Genomic DNA, 12,314 nt, shown 5'->3' on the forward strand with positions numbered 1-12,314 from the left:
TTGTTGCTGCTCTGAAAAGGACTTTGATCAACACATTCTCGAACAGAATTTAGATTTGCTCTATATTTTGACTCAACCCCCATTAAGTAGCTCTGTCTATAAACTCAACGGATCAGCGCAGAAATCGCAAGTCTGACGTTTGTGGCTTTAAAGATGCCATAAAAAATGATGCAATGTCTAGAGATTATTTCTGAAGGTCACAGTTTGTAACTAATCAGTTTCACTTTCATGTTCTTGTTTATTAGCTTCTAAACAGCTGCCCCTCCCCTCCCCTCTAAAATCCCGATTCCTTCCAGAGTTTTCTTAACTCTGGAAAGTAGGGGCCTGTACACAGGCTACTGTTTATCAACTGGACGGAATTATGACGATTCTTTATTTGCTGAATGAAAACCCTCATCTAGTATAAAAAGACTTTAGTTCTTTATCGTCGTTAAATACAGTCAATTTAGTCAGTTTCATCGCTTAGGCCCAGTTCAAACGTTGAATTTCACATGTGCCGAACTTAACTCCTATTTCAGTCGTTCAATTTGATTCAAGTCGTTTAAAGGCAAGATAGGCCAACTCAGTATAAGTGAGCTCTTAGATGATTGCTGCACGCGCTGTAGCCTCTGCTCCTCTTGAATTTTATATATTTTTATTACAAATCCCGTAACTAGTTAACTATAGATTTTCTCTTAGTTTTAGTATCTATACTACTGTAAATGGCTCCTAGTCTTTTTTCTTTTTTAGTGTCCCCAAATTAGTAAGGGATTTTTCCCTTGCTAGACGGCGCTCGACACTTTTAATAAAGTTTTACTACTACTATTACTACCACGTCGAATTTAACTCAGTCGAATTCAACTCTGTTCGCTGTCGATATTCCCAGGCGCACTACTTATTTTCTAGACGAAGACGTCTATTGAGTGTTTGCTTGATTGCTTCACAGATGCTCTTGTTTTGCTGTTTGTTTTTGCTTCCTTATCTTAGCTTTTCGTCATGATACTTTCACATGATTCACGTTCTATCATTTCACTGAAACACGACCCACAATATGCCACAGAGTTTCCTACTTTCCACCCAGGAGTGCCGTCTTCGTTTTAAAAAACCGAACACCTCATACAAAAGTAATTACAGCACGTCAAACAACTGTATTTTGTCTTTTCAAAGCAAGAACTACAAATTCCTTTGTCTCCCACCATTTTTTTTGTGCTGTTTTGGCTTTTTCGCGCATGGCATTCATAGAATTCGTGGCGATTTGTGGATAATAAATGAATTATAATAATTTCCTGTAGTTCATGCATTAAATTCGGCACATGTGAGCACAGGGAGCCCAGACAAGCAACGAGTCTGGTTGTTTATTCGAAATATAAAGGAATGTATGGGAGACTATTGAAGAGTCCTATTATCGTAAACTTATGTCACGAAATTTCTGAGTTAAAGCTCAAAATAAATGGAAACCTACCTCACTTGCCGTGCATTGTCGTTTCTGTGGCTCTAAATTGCCAATTTGAGCGATTTGGCGGGTTTTGCTTCGACTGTTACTATACGTTATAAGAAGGAGACAAGGGTAGAAAGCTCATACGTTATAAGAAGGAGACAAGGGTGGAAAGCTCATACGTTATAAGAAGGAAACAAGGGTGGAAAGCTCTTGCGTTATAAGAAGGAGACAAGGGTAGAAAGCTCATACGTTATAAGAAGGAGACAAGGGTAGAAAGCTCATACGTTATAAGAAGGAGACAAGGGTGGAAAGCTCTTGCGTTATAAGAAGGAGACAAGGGTGGAAAGCTCATACGTTATAAGAAGGAGACAAGGGTGGAAAGCTCATACGTTATAAGAAGGAGACAAGGGTGGAAAGCTCTTGCGTTATAAGAAGGAGACAAGGGTGGAAAGCTCATACGTTATAAGAAGGAGACAAGGGTAGAAAGCTCATACGTTATAAGAAGGAGACAAGGGTGGAAAGCTCATACGTTATAAGAAGGAGACAAGGGTAGAAAGCTCATACGTTATAAGAAGGAGACAAGGGTGGAAAGCTCATACGTTATAAGAAGGAGACAAGGGTGGAAAGCTCATACGTTATAAGAAGGAGACAAGGGTAGAAAGCTCATACGTTATAAGAAGGAGACAAGGGTGGAAAGCTCATACGTTATAAGAAGGAAACAAGGGTGGAAAGCTCATACGTTATAAGAAGGTGACAAGGGTGGAAAGCTCATAGGTGATAAGAAGGAGACAAGGGTGGAAAGCTCATACGTTATAAGAAGGAGACAAGGGTAGAAAGCTCATACGTTATAAGAAGGAGACAAGGGTGGAAAGCTCATATGTTATAAGAAGGTGACAAGGGTGGAAAGCTCATAGGTTATAAGAAGGAGACAAGGGTGGAAAGCTCATACGTTATAAGAAGGAGACAAGGGTAGAAAGCTCATACGTTATAAGAAGGTGACAAGGGTGGAAAGCTCATACGTTATAAGAAGGAGACAAGGGTGGAAAGCTCATACGTTATAAGAAGGAGACAAGTCCTGTCACCGTTGTGATTTCAAATTTTGCAACTACTTACGATCCGCCTCAAATGTAATCCATGACTGATCACAAGCGCGTTTGTTTCAAGTCTCATCAAGCTAATGAAGAGAACTGCAGCAAAAAATATTTCAACCGTACGTGACTCGCTCGGGTTTTTAGTGCAGGTCCCCTCGCAACACTGTTCATATTTTTCATTGGAGCAGACATCAAGCCAGTCTAATCCGCGGTTATCGTGTCTGTTTTTCGCTTTGTTGTTATCCATGTATGCAGACTACGAAAAGAACGTTCATATTGTCCTTGCGTGGTTTTTTTTTTCTTACTTATTCTCTTTCCGATTGCCTAGCCTTACGCACGCATTTTTTGTTTCAGTGTTTCTATTTGTGAATGTTGGACAAATCACTGGCATCGATTTCATGTGAATCACATTTGGAGGTAACTATCACTTAATGATAATGATTATAAAAACTTTATTATTTTACTTATATAGCGCATTGCGTTGCGGTGTACAATATTCTTTCGGAATGGTATAGAAGCAAATAATACATATGGAGTTGTAATTTGATGTGAACAGCGAGGGAGTGGGGGTGGGGTAAGCTCAATCTTACCCCCCCGTCTCACTTCTTCCACGCTAAGTAAGGTTATCGTACCCAACTTAATGACGAATTTTCCAGACTTTTGTAGAGCGAAAGAACTTCGAAAAATAATGAAGGTTTACGTGTCGAGGCACATCCTAGTGTTGTTTGCTGCGGAGAGATGATGGACAAAGAATCAAACCAAAGCAAATTCAATAGTTGTCAGTAAAACAATTGATATTAAACTTGCAGAGTGCAGCTATTTAGGGAGGTAGATAAGGTGTTCTGCCTGAAGGCCAAAGAAGTTTTCGCTTTCGCGTTCGTCGAGTGTTTTGTTGACTACAGAAAGCAGCCTATATTCTTTATCGCAGATGACCAAAAAGTTTCCAAAACTTGGCAGGAGCAAGTACCTTAGTTTCATTTGCATGAAATTTATGAGTAGCAGATACAACTCTTTTCAAACGAAAACTACTTCCTAGAATTGCTACATTGGAAGAGAAGGAGCTTCATGAGACCGTAACAAGATGAAATTTAACCGTGATTTCTCCCATCTTCCTTAACGCAAAATCCCCTACATTAGTGAAAATGTTATTGATGTTATTTTGTTATGCTTTGTAATTTCTTTAATCTAATATTCTCAGTTTATCAACTCAACAAAAGAACTTCTATGTCTGGTCGGGCACCGAATATCTTCAATACTCCAAAGCAGGTTGCTTCTTATTTCAAATGGATTTCTTAGCTCAAGCTGAAGAAGGTCTTTACCAGCTCTATTTTCAGTTTAAGTCATCCTTTCATTGAAGTTGATCATTCTTCAACGATCAAAGTTTGTTTGAGTGAGTGCAAAGAAAAGTAACCAGGAAAATACAAACTATTTTCTCTTAACTGACGTAACCCAAAAACCTGTCTTTCTTACTTCAGCAAAACAAAAGCAGTTCAAATGGCCCATTGATATGGCGTCAAAATTATTCGATCATCACTTTATAAGTATTGTGCGGCCTTCCAATTAAATCTCTCGAAGTCTCTTGTCCTGTCTTGCTTAGAGACGTAATTTATGTGCATTGCGACGAGGCCAGATTAGCTTTCGCATGTGAGTTCCTCAAGTGTTTTGTTGACTACAGAAAGCAGCATATATTCTTTATTGCTGATAAAGTATTATTACCTCACGAAAAGTTTCTAGAACTTTGACAGCGTGAAGCAAACTTTAATTCACCTACCTGAAAGTTATGCGTAGCAGATACAACTCGTTTCAAACGAAAAAGAAACAAGCGAACATTTTAGAATACTTATCTTGATACGAAACACGCCGCAGGAGAAGGAGCGAAATACAGAAAACTATTTTAGCAAAAAGATAAAATTGCACTGCGACTTCTGCTATCGTCGCTTTAGGTTAGAAAAGAGATGTTTGTGACCTTACGTTCTTTTGATACTCTAACTGATAGGATCCATTGTCTAATATGCTGACCGTATCAAATGAACAAAAGACGGAACTGTTTAGCTAAGTTGACAGTAATTATAAAAAAAGGCAAGGGGTAAAAAGAAGCGGATTACGGCTGCCACAACTTCATTAAAACTCCAGAAATTTTGCTGGGAGAATCATCCATTTTAAGGACCAGAGGTGGAAGAGATAAGACCAGCACTGCGGTGCCACGGTATAACAGCACTGCATTGCCACAGTATACCAGCACTGCAGCGCCACAGTATAACAGCACTGCATTGCCACAGTATAACAGCACTGTAGCGTTAGTTCCAGAACTCATTGAGATAAACCAGCTACGAAAAAACTGCCAAAGCCCTTGAAAAATTGAGATCTAATGTCCATGAGATGAGGAAGAAACGAAATAAATAGCGAACAAAACAAGTGCTTTTCCTGAAATTTCTTCTTAAATTTGTTCCAAACGTCAATATTGCATAAAAGAACGCTTATTATGTCAAATGTATTTCTTGGCTCAGGCTGGAAAGAATTCTGTTTCTCTACCAACTTTTAACACAGACCCCGTTTAGTCATTTTCACTTATCTTTCATTACAGATGGCTTGCCGTGAAAGTAAGCCTTGACTGATAACAGTTACGTAAGCCGTGAACAAAAAGTAAATATATTTGCAAATTCTTGCGAAAGAAACCTCCAGCAACAGAAACCCAGAGCATATCTGTAGCAGCACTAGATGCAGAAGGCTTCCTTTCGCTGTTAGGAGCCGTCTAGATTGTCGAACAGCATGAGAATTTCTAATATTCATTTGCGGTAAGAAGTGATGGACCAGAAATCATAACAAACTATTCTTAATACTTCTCAAACAAAAGAAAAATAGAAGACATGTTGCCATGTATCTGTTCAATAATAGATGACAAAGGTGTCACGTGAGGCACAGCAGAGTGTGTCACTGATGTTCTTACTATTTTGACGTCTTCTGGGATCTATTACTAAACAGACCCACGGCATCATCGATGATCTATTATTCAATTTATTATTACTTATATAGCGCAAAATACGTGTGGATATGATCTAATGCGCTAGAATTCTGATTGTTTTATTTAATAAATACGTCTGTCCTCCAATCGATCACAGGTAAGAACCAATAACAATGCCAGCGTTATTTAGCTTATGATACATAAAACACCGGATATGCTGCTGTGCACAGCTTTAAATGCATGTGATTCTTAACTATTCAAACTTTGATTGCAGAGAGTTTAAGTATTCCAAAGGTTTCTCAAACTTCCAGAGCGGTATGTATTATCGAAGATACTGATTCAAGTGAGTTCCAGATAACGTTTTTCTCTGAATTTGCTTTTATTATCGATCTATAGCTTCAGAGTGATAATTTCCATTCGTTTGGAAACCTCCGTTCACGAGTTGACGTAAATTAAAGTTAACCGTCACGTGTGGTGTGTATCATTTTATACAGTACGCTGGGAATTTATTTCGGCTCAGGTTGGCAAAGTTCTCTAGTATTTATCTAAGAGTGATGGCTGGTTTTCACTTTACGCTATCATACTTCAATGAAGTGAGAAGCGATTCTATTGATCACTAGAAAGTGAGCTGAGAGAATGGAATTCAATGTTAAGAGACCTTATTAAGTAAGATTATCATGACTAATTACCTCGGACGCAAAAAAGATAAGCTGAGAAGACAGAAAAAAATTCGTATAGCTTAAAAATTATTGACTTTGACAATCATTTCTCAGATGAATTTTGTTCCCTGGCCAAATGATTCAAAAATCAGGTGACTTCTATCGAGCCATGATTCGTATTTAAGCTCAAATGTGCCACGCAAAATTAACTATGCTGGGAACAAATGAGAAATGAAATAAACAAAAACATTAAATAACAGGGGAGCGAGAAGACTTAGACCGTATTCCCGATGCTTTAAACTTTTTCTTTATTATAGGAAAATTCATTACCTGACGAGGGATTCCTGCGATATCAGTTTTTGCAGGAAAGGTAACGCGAAATTGACGAGTTAGGTGATCGATTTTTCTTAAGTCGCATATTTGAACAAAAATTAGTAAAATCAGAGTTAACTTCGTTTGTTTCTGCGGATGAGAAAAAAAAAAAGGCTGATAGTTTCTAGAGAAACTGTTTCAGGTTGAGTCGGTGGGGGTAGCGAAATAATTTGAATATATCAACAAAGTTGAAATGGTAAATTGGCCACCGTCACGATTATAAAAGCTGACGTTTCGAGCGTTAGCCCTTCGCTCCGACGAAGGTCTAACGCTCGAAACGTCAGCTTTTTTAATCTTAACGGTGGCAAATTTACCGTTTCAACTTTGTTCATATATTTAAATTATATTGAGAAAAAAAATTATGTGACGTAGTTAAAAAGAAACCTTGATTCTTCGCTTCTTAATTTTCCTTCATATCCTTAGTCCTAGCGTCAATTTAGCCCCACCCTGAGAATAAAGGAAATAAACTTCCTTGTCTCTGACCCACCCTTTTCCTACAAAAACATGTCTAAGCGCGTATCGCTAGATCTTGACACATATACTATTTTCAAAGACAACCCTAATGCGTATTAACAAAACTTTGGTTTTGCTCAGGTTCAAACAAGAAATGGCCGCTGCATTTGAATACACGGAAGAAGAGCTAAATTACTTCAGGATTTGTTACGTTGTCACTGGTATTATAACAGAGGGTCTGCGAACAATCTTTAAACAAGAATGGGACAGTCGCCACAAGACAACACTAGGAGAATGGAAAGATCAACCTAAAAATGGACTGGACTTTTGGAATGGGGAGTCCCATAAGAGGAGAAGCAAAAACGCTCGGCTGTTATCAACCATGAAGAATGGCGATAGAGCTGAATGGGATTGTACCATGCTGTTTTACGCTATTCGTTTTTCAGATTGTATCCACGGTCTCAATTCAGTGGTTCGATCAAACATAGATGATCTAAGAAATATTCGGAATGAAATCGCACATGACGAAGCAGGCCAACTCTCTGACGGAGATTTCAATACTGTTACATCGCGGGTGAAAACTGCATTCGCCGCCCTCGGTCTTCCCACATTAAAAATCAATGAGGTCCAAAATCAAACAACCTTCCCCACAGAGGAGTTAAGTGAAGTTTTAAGAGAGGTTAACAACCTGAGACAAAAACTTAAAGAGAAGGAAAAGGAACTTCAAGGAAAAGATAAAGAACTTCAAGAGAAAGGAAAGGTACTTCAAGTAAAAGAAGAACAGAGGCTTGCCTTGCAAGAACAGTTACACGCAGATGTCTCTCCATTTTGCATTCTCCCTCCTAAACCAACACACGACATCGCTGCTCGAGAATCTGAAGTTGATGAAATTATGCGAAACCTGCAAACATTAAAACGCACCGATGATGGGATGAGCATACTGTATTTGTCAGGAAATCCAGGAAGTGGCAAATCTCAGCTGGCCCGTTTAGCAGCCAAGCGATTCTACGACGAAGTCAAAGAAACACCTTCCGCAGCTTCATTTGTCATGACACTGAATGCTGAAAGCCCAGAAACAATTTTGAATTCGTATGTCGATTTTGCTCAACATTGCAAATGTCCCGGATATGAAATAACAAACACTTACGGCTCGAAGGATTTGAACACAGACGAGAAGATTTCATATCTCAAGTCCCTAATAAGTGCAAAAATTAAGCATTACACTTCATGGCTGGTGGTAGTTGACAATGGGAACTCTCTTTCAAGCGGTCTTTTGCCTGATGCAGGAAACGAGGTGTGGGCAAGGGGCCAGATGCTAATAACAACGCAGGGCACTGCGTCTATGCCGTTAACAAGCTCTTACGTACAAAACCTTTCCGTCAGCGCAGGAATGCAACCTAACGACGCATGCTCTTTGCTGAGCATTCTTTCTGATATCCCAATTAATGACATAGAGAAAGAAGTTGCTAAGGTATTAGACTACCAGCCACTTGCCCTAGCGGCTGCAGCCACGTATGTGCGACAGGTTCGTCAGAGTAAGGTATCCTCGAAGTTTGGCTGGAGCGACTACCTGAAGAAATTGGAAGAGGGGAAACGAAGTGCTATTGAAATCAGACTTGCTGAGAGCAATCCAAGCTATCCAAACTCCATGACCAAAGCAATAACACTCGCTGTCGAAAAGGCGATGGCGGACGATATAATTTTCCATCACATCTTCAATTTTCTCTCTGTGTGTGCATTACAGCCGATCCTTCAAGAAGCTGTTATCGAGTACATCAGAGCAGTAGATGAAGATTTTGAAGATGAAGATATGATGAGAATGAGAATGAATCAATGTTCATTATTGCTGACTGAAGAAAAAGAAGAAGAGGAAGAAGAAGAGGAAGAAGAAGAAAAAGTGAGTGGTGTCTATATTCGAGCTCATGGTATTGTTCACGATGTTATTAAATCTGCGACGAAAGATTGGACAAAGGATGAAGTTTACGAAGTGGTATATGGGGCTGTAATGTCATTCTCAAAATTCGAAAAATTAGCTTCTATTGATGTGGGAACAAAATTAGCTCCCCATTTAAAGATGTTAAGCTTAAAACTTGAACATGTGGTAATTAGAAGAGAAAAGCCAGAATTATCCGAAAGAGCACTTAAGTCTTTGAGTTCTTACGCTGGTGGCCTTTGCACCCTCGGTGACATGTGCCATGACCACAGTGAGTTTGGAGCAGCGATAGTCTTTTATAAATTGCAGTTAAAAATGATTGAATCAAGTCACGAAGGAGAGGACCTGAAAAAAGCAGCATGTTACAGCAACTTGGGTATTGTACATAAGAAGCTGGGCAAAACAGACCAAGCAGAAGACTACTATAATCATGCACTGGAGATTGAGCTGAAGAAGCTAGGACCTGATCATGTTGATGTTGCAGCCTCTTATAACAATCTGGGTATTTTATACAAAGCGCTGGGCGAAACAGATCAAGCAAAAGACTACTATTATCAATCACTGGATATTCGTCTGAAGAAGCTGGGATCTGATCATGTTGATGTTGCAGCCTCTTACAACAATCTGGGTAGTTTACACAGTGACCTGGGCGAAACAGATCAAGCAAAAGACTACTATAAGCGTGCACTGGAGATTCGTCTGAAGAAGTTTGGACCTGATTATGTTAAAGTTGCAGCCTCTTACAACAATCTGGGTAGTTTACACAGTGACCTGGGCGAAACAGATCAAGCAAAAGACTACTATAAGCGTGCACTGGAGATTCATCTGAAGAAGCTTGGACCTGATCATGTTGATGTTGCAACCTCTTACAACAATCTGGGTATTTTACACAAAGCGCTGGGCGAAACAGATCAAGCAAAAGACTACTATAAGCGTGCACTGGAGATTTTTCTGAAGAAGCTTGGACCTGATCATGTTGATGTTGCAGCCTCTTACAACAATCTGGGTCTTTTACACAGTGACCTGGGCGAAACAGATCAAGCAAAAGACTACTATAATCATGCACTGGAGATTCGTCTGAAGAAGCTAGGTCCTGATCATGTTGATGTTGCAACCTCTTACAACAATCTGGGTGTTTTACACAGTGACCTGGGCGAAACAGATCAAGCAAAAGACTACTATAAGCGTGCACTGGAGATTCGTCTGAAGAAGCTGGGACCTGATCATGTTAAGGTTGCAGACTCTTACAACAATCTGGGTATGTTACACAGTGACCTGGGCCAAACAGATCAAGCAAAAGACTACTGTAATCATGCACTGGAGATTCGTCTGAAGAAGCTGGGACCTGATCATGTTGATGTTGCAACCTCTCACAACAATCTGGGTATTTTACACAGTGACCTGGGCGAAACAGATCAAGCAAAAGACTACTATAAGCGTGCACTGGAGATTCATCTGAAGAAGCTAGGACCTGATCATGTTGATGTTGCAACCTCTTACAACAATCTGGGTATTTTACACAAAGCGCTGGGCGAAACAGATCAAGCAAAAGACTACTATAAGCGTGCAATGGAGATTTTTCTGAAGAAGCTTGGACCTGATCATGTTGATGTTGCAGCCTCTTACAACAATCTGGGTCTTTTACACAGTGACCTGGGCGAAACAGATCAAGCAAAAGACTACTATAATCATGCACTGGAGATTCGTCTGAAGAAGCTGGGTCCTGATCATGTTGATGTTGCAGCCTCTTACAACAATCTGGGTCTTTTACACAGTGACCTGGGCGAAACAGGTCAAGCAAAAGACTACTATAAGCGTGCACTGGAGATTCGTCTGAAGAGGCTGGGACCTGATCATGTTAAGGTTGCAGACTCTTACAACAATCTGGGTATGTTACACAGTGACCTGGGCGAAACAGATCAAGCAAAAGACTACTGTAATCATGCACTGGAGATTCGTCTGAAGAAGCTGGGATCTGATCATGTTGATGTTGCAATCTCTTACAACAATCTGGGTCTTTTACACAGTGACCTGGGCGAAACAGATCAAGCAAAAGACTACTATAAGCGTGCACTGGAGATTCATCTGAAAAAACTGGGACCTGATCATGTTAAAGTTGCAACCTCTTACAACAATCTGGGTATTTTACACAAAGTGCTGGGCGAAACAGATCAAGCAAAAGACTACTATAAGCGTGCACTGGAGATTCGTCTGAAAAAACTGGGACCTGATCATGTTAAAGTTGCAGCCTCTTACAACAATCTGGGTATTTTACACAAAGCGCTGGGCGAAACAGATCAAGCAAAAGACTACTATAAGCGTGCACTGGAGATTCATCTGAAGAAGCTTGGACCTGATCATATTAATGTTGCAGCCTCTTACAAGAATCTGGGTAATTTGCACAGTGACCTGGACGAACTCCAAGAAGCGAAGCATTGTCTTGATCGTGCACTGCTAATCTTTATTTCGAAATACGGTCAAGATCACGTTAGGGTACGAGAGGTCAGGAGGACCTTATCTCGGCTACAACAGAAAGGGAGGTACGTCGTGGAGTAAGGGTTAAGCTGCTTTGAAAAGAAGAAAAGATGGACGTATAGATAGTCTAGAAACTGTGCTAATTTATAAACGGTGAAGGCCTTTAGACGCTGCTGTCCCTTTTTCTGGAGAAGTTTCGCCAAAATCTAGACCGTTTTGATATTTTCGTTATATTTGATATCACTTGAGCTTCTTATATCCTGATCTGCAAACTCTGTGATCGGACACAGTTTAAAGACGTTTCCTTGCTTGCAGTCCCACGGTCTAGGACAAAGTCGTTTATGAGTCGCCATTTAGTGCTGCTTCTTCTGAATTATGACTTTTGATTGATTGGCTTGTGTATATATCACTCTCTTCTTATCAGCAACGTATATTTATAAAGTAAAAGGTAGCCTGGTGGTTTCGTTATGTTCTATACTTGTTGGAACTTAAACCAAAAACAGGCTCCTCCTGTAAGAAGGAGTATAATTGACAAAGTTTCCAAATGAATAGCTCAGGACTTAATAGCACTGTAGATCTCAGTCTGAGAAGTTTAAAAGTATTGTAATAGATTAAGAGACTCCTTGTGGTATTACCTTAGAATTTAAAATTTCGTTGAACTGGAGACAAACGCTTTATCTACTATTTTTTCATACATTCTGAGATGAAACTCGCGCGTTAACTACAGAGTGTACGAGGTGCTTCGTTTAATCGGGATGATTAGGTCTAGTAATGGTTGATTTCGACTCAGTGCATCTCAGTTCACCGATCTTTAGAATAATGACGGACTACATATACTATAGCCTTTTGTGAGAGCTTACGTAAGTTTATATATTTGTTTTGCGGTCAAATGTGATATTGTAAGAGATGATGTTTTATTCAAATACGCAGACATTTTTTTGTATCAAATAGA

The 12,314-nt window shown here is 39.7% G+C and overlaps 1 pseudogene across 1 annotated transcript; it reads left to right on the plus strand.

Moving 5' to 3' along the window:
• Positions 1 to 1,833: 1,833 nt before the first annotated feature.
• On the plus strand, positions 1,834 to 12,314 carry LOC148731593 (uncharacterized; annotated as a pseudogene). Its single transcript, XR_016001803.1, has 2 exons — positions 1,834 to 6,499; positions 7,096 to 12,314. The product of XR_016001803.1 is annotated as an uncharacterized LOC148731593 (transcript).

Source organism: Stylophora pistillata, chromosome 5 (genome assembly GCF_964205215.1).
Source record: "Stylophora pistillata chromosome 5, jaStyPist1.2, whole genome shotgun sequence".
Classification (NCBI taxonomy): domain Eukaryota; kingdom Metazoa; phylum Cnidaria; class Anthozoa; order Scleractinia; family Pocilloporidae; genus Stylophora; species Stylophora pistillata.